This window comes from Neopsephotus bourkii, unplaced genomic scaffold (genome assembly GCF_033783945.1).
Source record: "Neopsephotus bourkii isolate Nb327-2 ecotype Australia unplaced genomic scaffold, CSIRO-AGI_Nbou_v1 NB_753, whole genome shotgun sequence".
NCBI lineage: Eukaryota > Metazoa > Chordata > Aves > Psittaciformes > Psittacidae > Neopsephotus > Neopsephotus bourkii.
The window spans coordinates 2744848-2767213 of record NW_026901251.1 but is presented as its reverse complement, the minus strand read 5'-3'; the positions used below and the strand labels follow the sequence as shown (position 1 = coordinate 2767213).

The 22366-nt window shown below is 40.8% G+C and overlaps 1 protein-coding gene across 4 annotated transcripts in view; it reads right to left on the bottom strand.

Annotated features, from left to right (window-relative positions):
- The window catches only part of GAREM1 (GRB2 associated regulator of MAPK1 subtype 1), a 100648-nt gene that overhangs the window by 52311 nt on the left and 25971 nt on the right, over positions 1 to 22366 (bottom strand). Inside the window, exons 2-3 of one of the 4 annotated variants that reach the window (XM_061354908.1) lie at positions 15164 to 15251; positions 12944 to 13147 (exon numbers count right to left, since the gene is read on the bottom strand). The exons of 1 other annotated variant lie outside the window; for it this stretch is intronic. The gene's annotated coding sequence lies outside the window, so the exon portion shown is untranslated. The remainder of the gene's footprint in view (positions 1 to 12943; positions 13148 to 15163; positions 15252 to 22366) is intronic. 2 more of the 4 variants (XM_061354910.1, XM_061354909.1) reach the window with 2 other exon arrangements.

The following is a 22366-nucleotide window of genomic DNA, read 5'->3' as shown; positions in this document are numbered from 1 at the left end:
CAGTGACCATTCCAACTCCACAAGTATGTCCACCAACATAATGTGTTTGCTGTACGGAGACAGTCTCTGGGGTAGTCCTGATTTGTAACTTTCAACTATTAGGTGAAAGCTGGAAACAAGGAGCAGCACAGGGACACCACTGTACTAGCTCTCCAAAGACCAAGTAGTAAGTGGCCCCGCAGGCCACAGCCTAAAAGCCTTCTGCTTTGGAACCAAACACCTCTAGTCACTAGTTAACTCAGCAAGATTTGTTAATGTCTAAGACACTCAGTCCACATAAGCATAATTAATGTATCCAACTATCAAGCATAAGACTGACATTATCTTGGAAAAACTCCAAGGGTCACAGGAATGATACAGGAGAGGAAGCTACAGAGGGAGCTACTGTATTTGCTTAATAGATCTAGCGCACAGACTGCTGTCAGTGGATTTTGTTCCAAGAAACTATACACACAAAAAAAAGTCTTTACAGGCAGAAGAGAGGGAAGGGGGTGGGAGAGAGGCGAGAAGGATTTGATCTCATGATCCCTAACAAGTTGAGCAGCTGAAATGTTCATGGACAACATGTGAGGAACTCATGAATTTTCTGTATTATTGTGACAAACTTAAACTTCACAACTTGGAGGAGATGAAGGCCACTTCTTTAAGAATCCAGGAAAGTGCCACAGTTCATCATTTAAATATGAGGCTGTAATTTAAAGCAGGTAACTCGTCTGTTGAGCCATTCGTATTCTTTGGTATGTTTTCCATATTTTTTCACCAAGATGGGAGTCATTCACACATCGTCTATAATAGCTTTTTTAGTAGAATAAATGGATCAAATTTTACACAATTCACTTTCATTAAAGATCACTGCAGAACCCTAAAGATACACTGAAGTTTGACTTTGCACATTTCCTTCTCAAATCGCTGTAGTTTAACTAGTAGGCTTAAACTGTGCTCTCTCTGCATGGAAGCATAAATGTTACGCATAAAACCCCGAGATGTATGTATCACAAATTATCCTAAATTTTAGAGTATACAGACTAAAAGTGTAAGAATGCCTTTGGATTATTTTTGTGTAATCTTTCCTCATTCAGCTTTAGGAACAGCAAAAAAAGCCAAAGGGTAATCAGTTGTTCTTATATCCTTTAGCTATGCTGCCTTTCAGTTAAATTTAATTAATATACGTCCAAAGGTGTTACTTTCATATCAGACTGTCTGTAGAGTAACCACTGAAACACAGCATTAAGTAAACTAATTATATACAAACAGGGTAAGTACTACTGGCTCTCACAAAGTGTCCTGAGGAAACATTTTTAGACAGGACTCAGATGACTTGGTAGATGGCAAAAATCACTGTACTGCAATTTATTAATGAAGGCTTATTTTTAAGAATTATGCTAATATATGTCTCTTGTAACTCAGAAACTCCTTGCAGCAAAGCCTTTGCACATGATTATAGTGCTCATTACCTTTTAAACAGGCTTAACTGTTCTGCAGAAATATGTTTTTCATTCACTTATTACTGCTAAGGAAAGCTGGTATTATTAGCCTGTTATTTTTCGGGTCTTTGTAACAAGACATTTGCCTTCAGAAGCAGTGTTGTACAACTCTGAATTGCTAAAAGTCACTAGAAGAGGTGGCAGTAATTAGTAACCATAGTTTACATATACATATATAAATATATAGATGTGTGTATACATGCATATGGCTTTCTATGTCCACAACCATATACATATATACAATACATAGATATTTGTTTTTAAAATAACACCTTCCTTTTCAACCCCTGCAAAGAAAGAAAAAAACCAAAAAATCCCACTTCATAAACTCTTATGTCGTCCCCCTCCCCATCTATCACACTACTATGATATTGTGGTAGATGTAGATGTTGGAATAGCACAGCTCCACTACTACAGTCTGTAGACTGTGAATACAATACCCCTCCCTCTTTCAACACATAACCCTGACCCACTTCACTATGGAAAGCTAGTGAAAAAGGCTCCAAATATTTCATTCTGCAGCTGGTCTTTAAGCCCTAATAACCAAGGGAGGTTGAAGTCACTCTCTAATCTCCTAATGTGTAAGAATCAACAGAGCTCCCCTTTGAGCAGCCAGCCTACGCCAGAGCACAGAACAGATTGTGTCAAGTGACAGCTGCTTTCTGGCAGAACACGCAGGCTGACTACCAAGAAAGGGAGGCAGGAAGCATCACTCAGCTGTGGAAGAGGTTGCCAGCTTTGAAAAAATAAAATAAATAAATAAAGGAAAAAAAAAAATCATACAGCCATTTGAATAAGATCTGTGGAGCTCTGAAGAGTTGCCTGGATATACCCTAAACGTATCTACTCTGTAGCCATCTCCTTTTTACCTCTCCTCCATTGCTTGCCTTTAGTAGGGTGAAAGTTTCCCATCACAGGGGCTATTTGCCTGCATATCTGAATGGTGCTTAAGATATCATAGCTGTTCTGCAAAGATAAATAATAAAGGATTGTCAAGCTCTCTAACTAGTTAAACCAAGTTTGAAATTGAACATGTCATACCGATACTCACTTGTTTAGAAAGAATCAGACGTAAGAAAATGAGCTGTAGGCTGCTGATTGATCAGAGATCACTGTGCGTAAAACACGTACACAAACACGTGGAAGCATGTTTCTTGCAATCGTGTCAGCCATGCGTAAACTAGCGACATAATGAGAAATGGTTTCATGGGCCCATGTTCTGCCCAGCTTATGTAACTATAATTTTAATTTGGAAGTAGGCATTAAATACGGCTTAAGAGCAGCCACAGCTCAACTCAAGTAGGAGGTTTCGGAAGTTACATAAGCATATTTCTCGGTGTCTGCAATGCTCTGCAGCATAAGGTTAGAATTTAAGTGATATGTTTTTGAAGACAAGTTGCTGGAATTACACTTTTGTACTTCTGGGGGTATTAGGTTCCAGGATCAGCCCAAGCACCTTTCCCACCTTTGTTAAAGAAACAGAAATCAAAATCTCACCAAGAAAATCTTGGCAACACATCAGCAACTGATTTTTTTAAAGGCCCATTTAGGTATTACAGCTGCAACACTTGTCAAACTTCCATTCATATCTTTTAGCTGCATAATTTAAGACCCTGTTAGCTAGATTTCAGTCCTGCTTAAAACCTTTGTCAATATGTCAGACACAAAGCAGGCTGCAACAAACTGCTCTGGCAAATCCACTTTTATGTGCAAGCAGTCAACACAAAGAATTAAGCATTTTTAGAGGAAATGGACTATCCAGGTTGGTTATCCATTTGAAAGGAGGTCATATAAATCATACTCAAACCACTTCTAATGCTGTATGGTCAGCGGAGAATGTTAAACTGGAGACTGGAATCTTTCAAGAACTCAAAAATGGCAGAATGGGTGTAACATAAATACACCAGACATTAACAGTCCAATTTATGGATGAAAGAAAAGTCCCAACCCCTATGAATAAACATACCTACAAACAGATCCGGTAATAGGAAGAGTTTTGCAATACAAGATACTACTAATAAAACAGGAAAGACTGTTACGAAATCCTCTCTTGTAAGTGTCCTGATTACATCATGAATTTAAGATTCTAAATTATCATCTTTACTACTTCCTCTAGTGCTTTACATTCTGTTTAACAAACAGAAATAGCATGCAAGGAGCTTTCAGGAGGAGTCCCCCTCTGCTCTGCGGCAGCAGCATCCTATTTAACCACCTCCAGCCATGTGTCCAGCGGAGCACCTCAATGGAGCCAATGCTTCAGCCCACAGGATAACTATGGATTTGAGGCACAGCTGGGGCACAAGAACAGGACTCAGATTCAGATTCCAGCACTATGTAACCAAAAGCTGCTGCTGCTACTTTTGAGATGTTAGTGGTTTAACAAACATTTTCCATTACAACTACATGATGTCCTTCTAGTTTTGCATCTGTGTTCATGAATACATTGCAACTCCGTGCTAAATTACAACTGTTCTGACAACACAAAAATTCCTCTCTAGACAGATACCAAGTACTTTTAAAGCCGATTTCTGTTCAAGATCAGGCTAATTTAGTTTCCATCCTTAATCAGGGTCTCTCTCTAGCACAAGCCCACATGACTTCCGCCCTGAGTCAGGAATTCCTCCTCATCTTCCACTGCCTCAGCCTGCACCATCTGGGATAGAAAAACCACCAAGTCTCTCATCTTAGAGGAGCAGCTTATCTAGACATGGGTTACGACTCTCCCTTGCTATGTGTCTAGCCTGGGGGCCTTCATCCACCTTCCTGTTTCAGCTGAGAAGTTCTCCTTTTTCTCCTGGATAGGCCTAATCATTGAGAGGCATCCACAAGACCTTCAACAGCAGGGTCATAGTCATGAAAGCAATCCACCTCACAAAGAACAACCAGGATGGCACCACTGTCTTGTCCTTCCAAGACTACAGCAATAAGGAGTCTTTTACTGGACAGCTTTACAGAACTGAACAAACTATAGAAAACCTATTGCCAAGATTTTGGACCTGAGCAAGATTTATTCTAACACAAAGCAGCCTTTAAGAAGACAAAACAGTAGCTTTTTAGATAAGTAATAATGACTTTTGCCCTAATAATCTGTATGTTTTGCTAACTGCACAGTGAAAGAGGGAAGTGTTGAGTTGTTTTAACATGGCCTAAACTTTACGCTCATAGTTAAGTATTCAAAAAGATTGGTAAAAATTTCTGCTAGTCAACTGAGGCATAAAGATATTTTTAACTACTACTACTTTTCACAGTTCTCAAGATCAGGCAGCATTTAGTCAAAACCTAAACACTAAGGTAGTGAACTTGGTAACAGCAGGGCTTAAAAGATCACAGAAGAACATGTGTCTCTGAACGACTGCAAAACAAGAGGGAAAGAACAGTCTAAAAGTGACTTTGCTATATTTGGGAATAGTAATCAATACAATACAGACATCAACTCCACAAATATAACTCAGTCACCAATGCCTGAAGCCACTATATCTGCAGGGAAAAAAAACAGAATGAAATAAATAAATAGTTAAATCAGTCAGAGTGTAACTGGGAAAAAAACAACAAAACAATAAACAGATTTGCCAGACACAAAAGAAATGCTTTTCCTTTCTTCCTTTTGGAGGAATTTACCAGATATTTATACAACTTCAGCAATCTCTTCACTGTTCTTCACATTTACTTTAATTTTGTTTTAGTTAACATGAGATCATTGAGCAGTCACAAACATTAAGGTGATACCACACACACAGGCTCAAAATGACAGCAAAAAAATAGTGGCAACCTAATAACATCTACTGACAAAATAACTCTGACTTTGCATCTCAGTGGGAAATGTCGCATTTTAATCTGGATGCAATCAAATCTCTGGTGGGTTTTTAAACCATTGCTAAGAATAATCTGTCTGATTGTTTACACTATTTAAAAGAATACTGGTGTTGACACACAAAGTTTGATTTCCATGTTAGTCTAAACTCTTGCATCTCTAACTGTTTGCAGACAAAATTTTGTCATCTGTATCAGTCAGACCTTCTGGAATAGTCAAGCACTTGAGTTATTACTATTAGGCCTCCACAAATCATAAGTGATAACTCCCATGTAGAAAAGTTTGTAAAAGAAATTTAAAAGATAAAACCAGAATCTCCACCAAAACATCTACCAGCAGACTGAAAGACATCCATGGAAACAGTACCATGGGATTTTACATTTACTGTGCTATTGCCTTTTGCACTGTATACATGCCATTCATGATGAAAAATTCTACAAATGCACACAGCCGTGAAGCTAAGTAAATGTGACTACTTATGGAAAGCAACAATTTGGGTATGGCTTCTTCTTGGGTTTTTCTTGGTTTTGCTTTTGTTTTAAATTAAAGAGTTATTATACAGAATTAATCTTTATCAGCTAATTTTCATATGTGCAATTGTATCCACTGGAAGGGAAGAGAGAAGAAACAACAGTTGAGTGCATCTGTTTCCAAATATTTGATTGGATATGGTTCGAACAGTCTGCAGCCCAACTCTTACAAGAAGAGATGCTCTTATTAAATAATACAAGTCCTTTGCATATGGTCTTGCACCTGCTCTTTTCGGTGGAAATCACATTTATACTGTTCTTCACTCCTACAATGTTTCTAATCCATAGCAGTTACGAGTAAGGAACCTAGATTTGGTGCTCCACAATGCAACATCCATAAATTCATTGTTGTGGGTGGCTGGGAGTGACTAATTCAATGCATTTAAAATCAATAATTGTGCTTACATGCTCTGAGTTTGCAAGTAGACATTTCTGTTATTGCTGCTGTTACATCTGAGCTAATTTAATATGGAATCAGCAAAACAAATACCCTCATGTCTGCATTAGTTCCATCCATCCTTGGCTATTAAGCTGATTTTGCTTCTATTAAGCTGAATTTGTTTCTATACAGACATAGATGGATGCTCTTTTATAGATTAAACTTCAAATTTTAAAGCAAGATGCTTTTGAATCTAAGTTGCTTGTGAGTAAGACTTGAAAATCTTGTCACATGTAGCCACCTCCTCCTCTCATAGGAGTGAGTCCCTAGACCCAGGGCACTGCGTTCCAATAACTAAGTGACCCACATTGCTTCCTTCCGTTTCTCTATCTCTGCAGCATGTATCAGCAGAATACCATAGAATACGAGTATTTTCAAATAATCAGAAGTGGGTTCTTCTCAAGAGCCCTTATCAGCAACCTAGCTCTGCTTCCACTGAAATTAGTGGGACTTCTATTACTCTTTTGAGAAAAATAAATGAAAACAAATAATAATTAAAAAAAAATAATCTATGTCTCAACTGAGGAAACATTATGTACTTCTGCAAAATTACTTGGCATAGAGGTATTGTGTTCTCCTCTGACCAGAAAGGCCAGCTAAGAGCACCTTCACCTAATCTATCCTTGATGCTGTTTGTTTTTTCACTTACTCCAAATGTTACCCAAAAGTTCTGACATCACCCACATGCCATAACCGCTCCCCTCCAAAGACAGAGCAAGAAGAAATTTTTTTCCTTCATACTGAGGAATTTCCAAGAGAAACAACAGAGAAGTGTTTCAAATGAAGACTATACTTGGTGAAGTACCACCTGATGAAGGCTACTAAGCTCTGGAACTACAAAACTGACCATTCAAGACAAATTTCTGAGTTACAGCATTTGTTAATTTTAAGCATAATTGACTTGTGAAACTCATCTGGCCTAAGCAGCCATGATGTGACATGCTCTAGCATGCAACAATATGGAGTTGTGGCTGCATACCAAACAGACCCCAAACTTAAGAAAACAACACACAGATATTTTTAAATCCATTTCAGAGAAACCGTTTGAGGACATAGGTAAGAGGGTGGTTGCATTCATTTTAATAGTTCCTCACATAAAAGGTCAAATTTTCTAAACAGTTTTGTTTATGTGTTTAGTACAGAGAATTCCTGGAGGGGAGACTAATATTTATAGCAATGCTAGTCAAAGCATTGTGTCTCCATTCCCAAGATCCTCTCTCCAACTAAAGAAACAAAAAGCCTCATCTGCCAAAACCAGCCCAAGTCATTTCTATTGTTGATTTCTTTTGAAGTCAATGATACTGAAGCCTCAGGCAAATTCTAACCAACCAGGTCCCACGTTTTAGTTTTCCAAATAGCTGTCCACAGAAGGTTTTTAGCTTTACAAACAACTAAGCCATTTAAAAGAGACTTTGTCTTAAACTGATCCAACTAAACTATGAACATGATCAAGTATTACTCAAGTGCCATCTTTCAAAATGCAACAGTTGAAACTCTTTGATTTCCATTTGGAAGAGTAAGAGTTACTGTTGCTCAAGGTGAGGCTTCAGGCAGTAATGTTTATTTTCTCCTCCACTTTATTTTATAAATGCATCTAAGGATTACTGTGCCTGGACTAGTAAGTATGAACTATGAAAAACAATCAATACCCACTATTGTCACATAGAACAGAAAACTTTAGTAATATCCACATAAAGTGGTTCCTATGATATATGCCCTTAAAAGTGTGGGTCTCTATTTAAACACAGTACAGCTCTTATCCAACATACCAGTTTATGAACAAAACAGCATTTAAAGCTGAAAATGTACAGGGTAAGCCCTGTACAAGTAGCCGTGTACTAAACAAGGCAGCAGATACTTTGTGCTATTGATATGAGCAGAATAATCCTCTCGGAAGCATTCACATAGTGGTTTTGTTCTCAACAAACTGAAAATTTCATAGGCCTAAACACTTACTAGGTTTCTAATTCTAGGACTCAATCCCCTTCCCCAGCTCCCTTTAGTGCTTTTTCAAAATGGAAAGGACTGGCTGCAACCTTCTTTTGCAGAAACTTTGTGATGGAAACAGCAGCTTCCCTGCACATCCACTCAAATGTATACAAGCTGTGGAAGTTTGTCATACAGGAATTTCACTGTTTTCCAGACTTCTTTCCTCATCTCCCTCATGCACGATAGTTAACTCTATTTTGTGTTCTTAAAATTTGTGACATTTATGTATTTCAGGACTTCATTTAGCTCCAACTGTCTAAAGCACCACAGTTTTGTTGAGAACTGCATATGAAAGAGAATTCTTTTGGCTATTTTTTGATTAACCAGAGATATGGAAAATTCAAAAGCCTGCTTTTGGGTTGCATTAAATTTACCCTGCACCTTTTCAGATGAATTTAAGAAATGGAAATAAATTAGGTAAGAAAGATCAGCCACTGCAAAAACTTTCTACCACTTACTGTACAGTCAGACCGACCTACCAACTCCTGATTGATCTTATTTAATTCACCATGCTGTAAAAGTGTACACCCCCTTTATGCTTTATAATGGGGAAAAAACAAATCCCCAAACTAGAAAGTAATAAACAGTAATAAAAAAAAAATAAATCCCCTTACATGCATCCCAACAGTAAAGAACAGTTTACCTCAGCCACACTGGTAAAATTAGGTAGACAATTTTAATGCACTGTTTTTTACATACTTGCCCATCAGAACATAATTTCCTTAAAATATATTCACATTCCCTCCTCCCCCCCCAAGAAAACATTCAACCCACTGATACTGAATGATTTTTACTGCACACACACACAAAGAAAATGTGTCTGAAAGCAGGCTGCTTTTTGGCATACAGATACCTCGGAAAGCAAATCGAAGTGAGATCTGGCATCTGTGTATTTAGAGAGAGTGGCTATTACTCACACCTTGCTATGATAATATGACTTGGCAAACACAGAGATTGAAATGCCTTCCCCCTCCTCCCCTCCATATTGCACTGCTATAATTGGCCACCAGCAATTTGACATAGAAAAGGTTTGTACGTACGCGCTCAGCTGGCATGCACCCAGCCAAGGTCTGAGAAGGGAGAACTTCCCAGGAGTCGCTGCTAGACGCACACAGTTGGAAGAAAGCCTGCAAGACTGCAGATTAGCAGCCTACAAACCCCCTCACGGGCTGTGCTGGCCAGCTGAAAAACTCTTCGCCAGATTTCAAACCAGTTTGTCAGACACTAGACCTGGAGTTGTTTGAGGCTAGCAGCACAACTCTGGTTCCAGGCTGCTTAGATAACAACTGTGCAGCTAACTGGATGGACTGGGAGAAGTTATTTTAAGTTGCAATTACTAGCTCATATCTTATCAAAAGTGCTGGATGCACACAATCGTTGCTGCTAATATCTTCCCTTCCTCTTCTGAAAGCGCAACAAGAATTTTATTAATGGCAACTAAAGATAGAGTAAATAGTACCGGGTGAAGGGTTAGGTGCACTCTGCTGCTGCAGCCACCCCAGTGAACTCCAGTGCCTCCCACTCTTCTTGCAGGCAGTCCTGCTCTGCATCGAACTCCATCTCTCTCCTGTAGAAGCACTTAACCAGCCTCCTTCTTACAGTGACAAAGGATCCAACTAAAACACTATGTGATGGCAGTGCTCAAAGCCAAAGCCTGCAGAACTTCATCTTAGGGCTGGCTAGTCCCAACTGCACACAGAGGATGGCAAAGTACTTTGCACTTTCAAAGCAGTCACTGAGCAGTTGGGAGAAATATGAATCTGAATCATACTGAGATGGAAAGCAGCACTACTGCACATCAGACAAGGTGGAAATTCAGAGGGGGTCAGTAGCAGGATGGTGGAGAACAAGGTATTCTCCACTTGCTATACAAAAACTAATTCAAATATGAGAAGAAACATCAGTGTCAGATTCAATATTAAAAGTCATTGCCATGGCACAGAACATTCTTCACTAGGCAAGATTAAATGTTGAAGGCCAGCCTGACCTTGTTACAAGTTCATCTGAACCCATAAGGCTGAATGAGTAAACTGGGCATAAATAAACATGCTTTTGCTTGCATGACTCCTTACACAGCTACACCTCAGCAATGGATTTCTCCTAGACCAGTCATGCAGTTATTACTAACAGCAAAGACTGGTCATCGTAAATTTTATGCTCCCATATTGGTTGCACCTACAGGTCAGGAACAATGGTCCCATCAATCCTCCAGACCCACTACTAGCTACCAACTAGAGCATTTTCCATCAAGTATTTAATGAGATTAATTTTAACAGGATTTTATACACCACCTGCAGTCACTTACTTTACTGCAGCCTTTTAGGCTATTGTGACTTTCAGAAGTCAGGCATTACATTACTTATTTTACTTAACATTAGAAAACCCCACATACTGTAAAAAGGTACACAAACACCAAAGAAAGGTAAAGAACTGCATGCTTCCAAGCTTTCTACGGTAGGTTCTGGAACATTTTCTGATAGATTTGGTAACAAATTGTTGAAGAAGCCAATGGGAGGCTTTGTCTTTCTCCTATACTTCTATTATCATCCATTCCCCCATCCCTGAAAGAAAGCCCACCAAAAGGTTGTAGGATTTTTTTTTTTTTCTGGCAATAAGATGCTGCTCCAAGACTGTGCCACACACAAACTGGATGAGCAGCCAACTGCTGAGTGGGAGGCTCATTAAAAAGGGCCATTTGCTTGCCATATGTCTCTTTCTTCTAGACAGACGAATTCTAGTCATTAAGAGTTTAACCAGAAAGGCAGATTAGTAAAGCAACTTTTTGTTCAAATGGTACCAGAAATTTTCCTAAGCAGAGTACTGAGAACCACTGGGTGCTTAGAGTGGTTAGAAACAAGTTAGAAACACTGGTTAGAAACAAGAGCCCCATCCCAAAGTGGAACTGGCAGAGCACCTCATCCTTGCAAGGCTGACATTTCCCAACCTCCCATAGGGGAGTCCCAGTCCCACCACCTCTTCCTGCTCCTGCCCTCCACTGCCACCCAGGCTGCTGCTGCTATTGTCTTCTGCTTCCCCTCTCCACCACCATCTCCCCCTCATTCCTCTCCCTTCCTGTTACTGCTGTAACATTTCCTCTGCACATTCCCACACCCAACAGGATGACTATGGGAGTATAAACTGACAGGATCATCCAAGCCTGTCTGCCATTGAGAAGTCTGTGCACTGTGCTCAACATATAGGCTCCCAAACATCTATCTGGAACAGGTCTTGCAGACCTTTGGGCCCATGATGTGTGTCTTTAGCACTGTGGGTACTCCCACCCCAGCAGACAAACACAGGTAATCCATTACAGGCTTCCTACAATGGGTAGTGGTCAGTCAGCAGGAAGTAAATTGACAAAAAGGAAACCAACCACCAACAAACCCCAACACGTTAAGATTTCAAGTGCATCTCAGATTCGTTTTTAGAATCATAGAAAGCAGTTCTGCAGATAGGAATATATGCATGCCAGATCTTATTATAAATGTAAGTCTCTTCTATTTACATACTGCTTTAAGACACTACCAGTCTGAAGTCAAACTCAGATTCTCCATTAATTTCACTTAGAAAGTTTGTCTTAAATTCATGTCATGCTTTTAGAACAGCTATCCTCCTTGAAGGACTTAAAAGTACTTCACAGGAAAACATTAATTACCATGAACAGTCACAAGTAATGACCATTTCCCACATCCAGCATCCCAACAATGTCTAGAGAAGGCTAAAGCTGATTTACTATCACATTGCAACACTCGCTCCTACTCAGAGTATTTCCCATCCCACTCCCAACGATATGCTGCAGCCCTTCCCCTATACTGAGGGATGCTTCCTTCCCAGCAGCTGGTTGTGGGTTTCAAAGTCACAGTCCTAAAAATGCCTGAACTCGGACCCACAAAACTTAAAACACAGCACTACTTGAATCTTCTTTTTTTTTGGTGGTAACATTTGTGTAGCAAATGTCTTAGTTTCCCACACACACTTTGAACCCTAGTACCTAATTTAGCGGGGACGCAGTAGCTATAGAACTGGATTATGGAAGCCACTTTGTCCATCCATCTCATCAAGGTTTCACCTTCCCCATCAAGCTTCACAGTAGCCTTTATTTTTTGACTTTGGAAATGCAGAGACCCATGCAGCATTTTATGAGACAGCTTTCCTGAATCAGTACATCCTGCTACACACTTTTCCCTCCATAGATACACATCTTGCGCTTGCATATGTTAAAAAGGTTATTAATGATTAAAAAAGTAAAAAAAAATAAATCCAAACCAACCTATGTTTCTGGCAGAAGACAACAAATGCACTTCCTATTATTTTGATGAAGACCTTCAGAAACCTTCAGATGGGATCATGCATCCTCATTGCAGGTCCATCTTGTGCATGTGTGCAACCATTGTGATCAAAAGGGGACCTTTAATGTGATGAGCTGGTCCACACATACACACACTAAAAGAGGGATGAGGTGAGCACCATGAAACAAGGAACAGACGCAGCCAGCTTGAATTATTTTAGCCATCCAAATGCAGCCAGCCAGCCTTGGCTGGCTATTCCCAGTCTACTGCAATACAGAACTCATGTGAGATGAACCGGAAAAGGTTGAACTGGTGACAAATATTTGAAGAGCACACTCTGAAAGTGACTTCCCTGAAAAACATAGCCTCCTTAGCATATATATGTAAAAGGTCTTTCTTACTCTACATACGCTATCAACCATCCAAGATGACAGTGGCACCTGTCAGTGGTGTAGATTTTGACAGGTGGTTCACTGCTAGGCATTCCTAGTTTGAGGACACTCATGAGAGCCCCTGTGCAGTATACACATGTACACTGTATTTCCTTCTTTGCCCGTGCTCTGCGGGCCTTTGGGAGCAAGCTGCGCACTCTGGTTGAGTTTCACCTGCAGTAAAGGCAAAAAGAGGAAGAATTGAAGCTTCATATCTGTACATAAAGCTGTGAGGGAAATAAGCACAGGCTTCAGGTTCTCTTTAATGCTTAGGTCCTTCATAATGAGAAGTTAAATACCCATGTTTCTCCTATCCCATTAATAATGGTCACCTTTGCTATTAGCTTTAATAGCATCCTCTGCATGCACACTGAAACAAGTTAATCTCTACCAACTGAGGACAGAAATCTCTGCACAACAGCTCAAGACAGAGGGAAAAAGCCAGTTTTTCCACTCCTCAAAGTTTCAAAGCTCACAGAAGTGCCTTACCCTGACACAGCAGAATGACTGTCTTGGATCACTGGCTAAATTAAACACAGAAATTACATTCTCCGTATAAACAGAGTTATACATGGCTTAAATAGCATGGTTTTATTTTTCTATTGGCACCAATTGGTACAGTAGTTCAGTCGAAGCTTAAGACATCCATGATGTCAGTTGCTTTAATAGGCAGCACTGACGTGACCAGCTCTTGTTCCCAGACACGAAGTGTGCTGGTTTCCATGGGGAGGATGCTGACTGAAGAATTCCTACCGCACTTCCTATCAGTTGTTTTGAGCCACAAACACTGGCTCCAGGGAAAAGAAAAAAAAAGTCTGTTTGTGTCTCCAAAAATTCACAAGATGACATCGTCCTGTGTGACAGAATCCTCTGCAGCTACCTCCCCAAACACACACGACCTATCAAAACCCCTGCTCTGCATTCCTGCCAGCTGGGTTCTGTATGTACAGAAGGGAAAGACATCCGTAAGTTTTGCTTTGCTTGTTTGCCATGATAGCTCAGTTGTAACAGTTCCCCCTCCAGCCCCAAGGAAAAGGGACAGCCAGTCTGAAAGAGATTTCCTAAACTAATCATAGGAGGCTCCTGACAATTTCTTCCCTCCCAAATTCCCACACAGATTTAGACCATGTAATAAGTCAGAATACCAGCACAGGAAAAAAGAAGGGACATACTTGAGACAACGTGAAACCAAGGGCAGAAGACACAGACAAATGGAGTAAAAAAAGAGTACACAGTAAACCATACCCAAATGTCCTAAGCCTTAAGAACTGTACTCTGCAAAAGTCTTCATCTGCTACTAGCATACACTATAAACCAGGTCTATCACAGGATAGTTGTGTTGGCAACTTCATCATTCTTTGTAAAGATTTTGTAACTGTGACATGCTTGCTTACTTCTGCACCTGCTACTCTGCTCACATGAAAACACAAACCCCAACATCATGCACCAGAGTTAAGCCAGCAACTAATAGAAGGCAAAAGGTAGGAAATGGGCCAATTAACAGTAGGAAAGGGTGAAGCAGCTTCACACTTAATTTCTGCTTTATTCAGTGCTTAGAAACAAGCAGCTCATTCCTACCCCAACCTTGCTGGCTGAAGCTTACTAACTGGGTAGTCTGTAGTGTTCATGCATCTCCCCCCTTCTAAATCCTTAAGTTATACCTTGTGAAAGAGAAGAAAAGCCTCCTCTTGGGAACTCAGGAGCACATTCCCAATTTCCTTGTAGCGATTACTTAGAACAGCTTCAAGTGGTCGGAAGCATGGGATCAGACCAGAACCTCAAGTGCAGCCCTAAATACACCTCAAATGCCCAATGGGCATCAGCCTTTTCCTCGAGCTTCTCAATGGTTAAGTTAGGCAGCTTTTAAGACCCTTCTCCTAAGCACTTAAGTCTTTCTATCATCATGCAAATGAGCCCACTGTGCTAGTGAAGCTAAGGCAAAGTAATTCAAGCAATGCCAAGCAAATCCTGTGTGATTTAGCCCATCTCCCAGCCTTCCGGGAACCAGTTTCCTAGCTGCTATTCTACCCTTCCCTCAATTGCAATCTTTCAAAAAGCCATCTTCCCCAGTTAATTTCTTCTGTACAGGCCTCTAGAGTTCTTTCCTAATTGATGCAACTCCAATCAGCTTCTTTGCTGCCCACAGAGATCTGAAATAAGCAAGCAAAAGCAAACAAACAAAAACCCCACCTTACAGTGAATGCTCACAAGGTCACAGTTGAATTTCATCAAGTTCCAAGTTTGCAGACTTAGAGTAACAGCCAAGAACTGTGGAAGTCTGAGAGGAACATGTGATAATTCAAATCATCAGTTTTAAAAGCTGCAAGTTTTCCTTCTCTCCTCCTACCCCCGTTCCCTTCTCACAAATAAAACACAGGAAGTTCAATGCTGAGACAAATCTTACTTTCTTTTAAACAAGAGTAAAATTACACCCATGCCAAAGTCAAAGCAGATGAAAGCAAGACAGCTGTATCTGAAAGCACACACCTCTTTCCACCTAGTACCCCACTGAGATGGTATTGAAAAATATCACTACCATCACAAGCTTTTGTTTCCTTTAAGGCACCAAGCAAATCCCATGAAATCAAACAAATTTTATAGCGCAAACTGGTGTCTACAAATCCCAAGTTCTTATTCCAGGTGGGAAAGCATGACAGAAAATACAGGTATTTTCTTTCCATGAACCTCTGAGACATAATCAGCCTCTTCCTCTATTACTTGGAGGAAATAATACCCTGTGAACTATCCTGTAAACACAGTACCCTGTGAAACTAACCCTACTGTTCTCATTACATCAAAGAGCAGCAGCCTTGCAGAGCTGTGGACTCTACAGCAGTTTCAGACATTTGAGATCGGACAGGCAGCAGAACTGAAAGGTGGGTGGGAACTAAAACAATTGAATGGGGTTTCATGAGAAGGCTGAATACAAGCTTTGATGTATCCAGCCCCAACAATCAGATTCTGCACATTCTGTAGGTGACTCCAGAAATTTCTTACAGACACAAGGCTCTGTGTGTATATATACACACACACACACACACACACACACATACACACACAAAGAGAGAAATAGTCTCACAGTCTGCTGATTTTAATGTACTAGGATGATAACTCTAAGGAAACTAGACACTGCAGAATAGTCTAGCTGACTGAAGAAAGATGAAGTTGAAAGATTCTCATGAGTGTGACTGCTGAAGAATTGCATACCACTGTTTCACTAGAAGCTAAATTTGAACCACCTCCCCACACTGAAAAGGTACTCCTGATTCATAGCTTGCATTCTGGGCAGCTGCTGGCACACGATACTAGAAAGAAGTACTAGAAAGAACAAACTCCTTGGGCTCAGGACAACCTGCTCCATCGAAAATCAAGTAAGCAAGCAAACAAAAAAATAGTGGAAAGAAATACGCCTACATTCTTTAGTAGTTTTAAAACAAAACACAAAGTAGAAGAGATTCTCCAGTACAGGTGGTCAGACAAAAGGGGAAAAATTCATGAAAGTCAGGTAAGAAGCTGTCACTTCACAAGACTGGCAAATGGAGGGAGATGGAGGAACAGGAATAATGTGCACCCACAGGTACAAAAGAAATAATTTTTGCCGGCAACTTCAGTGCCTGCGATTTGATGTTGAACTGTAGAGCAATGGAGAGGCATTTGCCAAAATTTAAACAGGTACAGAAAAGTGGAATAACAAACAGATAGGACCATGGGGAAGTCTGACAGCAAATAACTGGTTGGGGATAACTCTCTAAGAAGAAAAAGAAAACCAAACCCACAACAAAACCGACACAAAAAAAAAAAAGCAAAATGGAAAATGAAGAATATACATATTTGTTCGTATATGGAAGAACAGTTAATCCATTATTTCAAGGTAACATGTTTGAAAAATCCAGGAATATGAATACAGTTCCCAGACTACAAGGCTGTGATTGCCTAGAGTAGAAAAACTCAATCTTCCATGGGGAACAAGGAGGTAGCAATTAAAACAAGTAGGTAAATATATTTTAAGGCATAATCGTCTCCCTGACAGGAAAGCATGGAATGACACTATATGGGTGGTTATAAGTATTTCAGACATTACTGACTTCAGACTTGTACAGCTGAAGAGGCAAGCACTGCTCACTAAAATGAGCACCCTCTCACTCTGCAATACCCACACACTACTCTATGGTCATATATTTACAACAAATAGATGTACTTTATATATACAGAAATATAGACCTTCCTTTATCTGTTTACGGGGAGAAAAGGGTTGCAAGTCTCACGAAAGTTCACACAGTCAAGTATTCACAGCTACACAACTCATAGTTCTCTTTTAAAGCCATGCAGACTATATGCTGGTGGCAATGCTTTTGTATGCAGTAACTGTGAAGAAAAGCTTTCAAGTCTCCAACTGCTTTTCAGATCATACAACCTTTTCCAAGGAAAAACCCAGAACAAAACTTGGGCACTGGGGGATTAAACGTGTGAGGTTTTCTTCTTTGTTTTCTTCTGAGGACATGCATTCATTAATCATTTATCAGCCCACAGATACATGGCAACCCTGCCTCTGTCAGAAGTACTGCACTGGGGCCCTGTTCTCTAGAAGTTATATTCAGTTTTATAGCACAAAAGCCCCAGGAGAACTATGTGGTGGTTGGGTGCCAGGTTAAGTTCAAAGCAAAACACAAATTAAAATGCAAAATGTATTTCATATCAGGGAGTGGTGTACCTGGAAGACTCACACAAGTTCCCTACTCCAGAGCAGTGTTCCTCCTTGTTTTAGGTCTCGCCCACCTCTTTGTACCTATAAGTTACCCCATTGGAGCTCTGCTGCTCCACTTACACAGAACAGGCGCAGCTCTTCCTGACACCACCCACTGTTCCCAAGGAGGCAAAGCCCCAGACCAAGGGCTCTTTGTCCAACACCACCTTCCTTGATGAGCAGAAAGCATTAAATTACACCTGAAGGAGGGAAGGGTCTAAACTGACCCTCAGACAAGGAAGCACTCCCTTTGTTCCCAGAGTAATGCAGATTGGCAGCAGGTGTAACATAAAGACATCAAGCAAAGGATGTTTGTCAGTCTAATGTTTGCTCTTCTCTCCAGAGCCATGAATAGAGTCATAATGCATGCTATAAACATCTAAGAGTGCTCAGTATCACCAAAGTAAAATTCCAAGCTCTTCCAAGATCATAGAATGGTTTGGCTTGGAAAGGACCTTAAGATTATCAAGTTCCAACCCCCCTGCCATGGTCAGGGATGCCTCACACATGTCCCCCCAAGGCTCTGTCCAACCTGGCCTTGAACACTGCCAGGGATGGAGCATTCACAACTTCCTTGGGCAATTCATTCCAGTGCCTCACCACCATAACAGTAAAGAACTTCTTCCTTATATCTAATCTGAACTTCCCCCATTAAATTTAAACCCATCATCCCTAACAAAGAGGGCCTCTCCAGCATCCTTGTAGACCCCCTTCAGATACTGGAAGGCTGCTATGAGGTCTCCACACAGCCTTCTCTTCTCCAGGCTGAACAGCCCCAACTTTCTCAGCCTGTCAAGATCTTGGATGCATCAGGTTCAGAGTAGGTTCAGAGCAACATCAGCAGCTGTCGCCATCCCAAGACAACTAGGAGACACCTAACTCGCACCATACCTCAGTGCTCCCACAGCATCTAAGGTCTGACTATCCCAGAGCGGGCAGCAGTAGGGCTGCTGGAACCACAGAACTGTGTCTTAGAGGCAGGCATGCCTCTGGACATGAGAAACCTCCTGCAGCTGCACATTGCAAAATCTCAGGCAGCTCTCCTGCTCCACTGATGCAAAGGCAAGTTCACTCTTAAGAAGACCTGCAGAGAGCATCTTCCTCTGTGTTAGCAGGATGCAATGAGGAACAGGCCCATCAGGCACTGCTCCATGATTAACAAATCAAACCAGCAGGAACAGGTTTCAGAAGGACATTTGCTGTACACCAGTTCTAACACTATAGGAGGGACTTCTGACTCATTCTCACCCGGCACCCCACCTGGGAAGATTCACAAAGCAAGGTTTTAAATGTGTTTGAAATGACAAGCTATCGGCACACTTGGGTAAGCAAGAGGACAGGGTACCAGCAATTACTCTGGATTAGCAATTCCTAACACCTTCACTATATGGTGGGAAGTTGTGATTTCACAGGAAGAGTATTTCTAACACCCCGAATGTGTTACGGTGTGGCACACCCTGGAATGGGGTGTTACTTTCTAATGTCTTCATAAAAGTATTTTCTTTATTAGTTGCCTCCTATGAGGACAGAGATGATAGCAGTAACATGAAGTATCCTCTTCAAACCCTGGGCAAAGGCAAGTGGAAGCTTAAAGAAAAAAGGCAGGAGTTTGGGTGTTAAGTTATCATTTTTTTTGTAGAACATAATCTCAAAGGAACAGCTTTGTTCTCTAATGGGGGAAAAATCCCTCAGACAGGAGAGCAAACTAACCAGCAGTTGCGACAACAGAGATAAGGCCCTAAAAAACAAGAGTAAAGGTCCTGTTATGGTTCAGTTAAATGTAGAAGTGAGTATCTGGGGCAAAATAACCTAGATGCTGGCAGCCCAGCCACAAGTACTTTTCAAAGCATGCCCTCACCAATAGCAACCCAGCGTCGAAAACTACACCATGTAGGTGAGGGTATGCACATGCATATGCACACATGGGGTCACTCCATAGCCCTCTGTGCCACTCTTCCTTTACTGCAAGTTTTCAGGAACCACATTGAGCTACATCAGCTATCACATCAGTAGTCTGCATACATAAGGAATTGTGGCCATATAGGCATGGCCGTTTACAATAGACTGAGCCTGTGCCATACAGGGTCAGAGCAGAAGTTTTTGGTGGCTTGAGCTGATGAATCCTCAAAAATGCTTTTGATCATTTTGAGCTACATAGAGCTAGAAGGTAACACAAGAAGGGTCAGACACACCCAACGGACACAACATCTTCAATGTCTTTCAGTTATCAAAGAACGCGTTTGAGACATGGTCATCAGCACCCCTGGGACACTGGGAATGAGAGGCGTTCCTCTTGACAAGCAGCAGCACAGTGAGGTCTAACTCTGCAAGACACCAGCATGCCCTGTATCTTCCGAATTCATATCACAAAACTGTATTTTCCAGAAGCTACTAGGGGAGACATTTATCAAGGAAAAGATTACAGTGCTGCCTGAGCCAAAACTAGCAATAACATTTGACAACAGCTGGAGGGTATGGATGATACACACTTGCTTTTAGACTAGAAATTTCATATTAAGGATAACATAGTACCAGGAACAATACAAAACTAGTTCAGACAGAAAGCTTGCAAGACCTTCCTGTGAGTATCAAGTGTGAGTTGTGTACCTGAGGAAAGCAAAGGACATCAAACATCCATCTGTTGTGATGGTTTACCTTGGACTCTTGCAAAGTCCACCCTCTTATGCCAAGACAGGGCACTATCAGGACAGTAATTTTCATCTTTCCATTCTATATGCACGTGAAGACCTCTTTTGTTTCAGGAGCCAGAAACACATTAGCCATTTGGTTTTAATTACATGAAAATTGAACTCTATGCTACATTAACTTTTACTCTAAAGAGAAGACAACTGGAGACAGTATTCAAGAGGGAATGGTCAGATTAACAGCTGTCATATACGGTTGTTCTTTGACAGCAACAGCAAAAATTAACCATATCTATAATTCCCATCAAAAACACCAGGGCAGCAGCTTCCCAATAGGGAAAGGACTGTCAGCAGGATTGCAGAACTCAGGTTCTGTTCATGAAAGTTCACTTAAATGTAAAATACATCATTTTCCTTCTTTAATAAAGTTTTATTGTATTTAGGTTTAATAAGTGTATCAAAACTTGATTTAGCAAGTAGCAAGATAATATTTACTTCATACTTGTACTTATATGAGTATAAAGTATGTCTTTGTGGTACTTTTAAGCCCATAATCTCAGGAGAGTAACATCAGTTACAACTTCCCTTCCTGCTTAACTGCTGTAAGCAAAATCTTGCTGCAATTTGCTAAGTTAAAATTCTGCTAGGGGTTAAAAGAAAAAGTTATTCAATTAAAGCTGAAACAACCCTAAAAAGTCATTTTAAGGAACGCTAATATCCCATGTCAAAAGGTCATTCTGTGAGGCAGTACATCTTACTTGGCAGAAGTTTAAAGTTAAAGCATGCAAAAGTAAGGCCTATAATCTCAAATTTATACAAACACTTGCCTATGGGGACATAAAATCCCTCCTCTAAAACAAAAGAACTAATGGCTGAGCCCCATATAAACATTCTGTCAACTGTTCTAGTTGTGCTTTCTGCAAAGATGGAAAGCTCTCCCATGCCAGCGGAGGGCTGTGACAGCCAGCTCACACAGCAATCACTACCTGACAGGAGGACCTTTCAGTAGCATGACATCCTTCTCAGAGAGGTAATGAATGATTCTGCAGCACTCCCATGTCCCAGACCTCACTGCAGAGCAGGTATCCCACCTAGCTCCAGAGCCAGCAGAGTAACTGTGTTAGGTTAGTACACAGCACAGCAAGCTGTCTTAGGCAGCTACCTTAAGCTTTGCCTCTTTAGGGCAGGGCTCTGGATCCCAAAAGCTGTAAACACAAGGCACTGCACAATGAAGCACTGAAAGTGCACTCAGTGTCAGCTTATAGATCTATGTATGGTACTCTACAGCAGCGTAAGTTAATCTTTACGGTATGGAAGATGCCCCTAAATGCATTTAGATGTTAGCACCAGATTGTAGTGCTTTGCTCCATGTGCTTAGACTCGTTTCTGCTTTCTTGTAGGCAAGCCCATCAGACGTGCTCTGGGTACTACAAGTTAGCACTGACCATTTGTGTGAAGTGCCTTCAGCAGCATCAGAGCCCATCACATGTTCATTAAGTGCCCTCACTACATGGCAGTTTCTGAACTTTCATATATTTTCATCTCATTAACAAGGGGGGTTTATGACAGGGAACTTTCTGGAGGTGGTCAGACAGCCAACTAAGCACACGTTTTCCTGCACTAACACAAGCCAGAAAGTAAAGCACATTGACACTTTTGCAGTATCTTAAGGAATAGATTTTGATTTTGCTTGTATCCATGTGAATTTAAGCTATGAATGAATGGAAGTACGAAGAGTGAGGAACTCCTACTCAGCAGATCTTTCCTTTAGAAATGAAGGACAAAGCTTTAGTAAACCCCTTAAGATCCAAGCTTCTTTCACATCAATGACCATTTTATTTTCTTTTCTCCTTCCTCCAGGAATCATAGTGGGGATTTTAAGACACAGCATTAAGTTTGAAGGAAGTGAAGTGTTTGCCTGGCCTCAGGACTGAAGCTTATATAGCCAGGAGGTATAAAAGATTCAACGCTACTAAGCACAAGCACTAGAAACTGCTTATACTA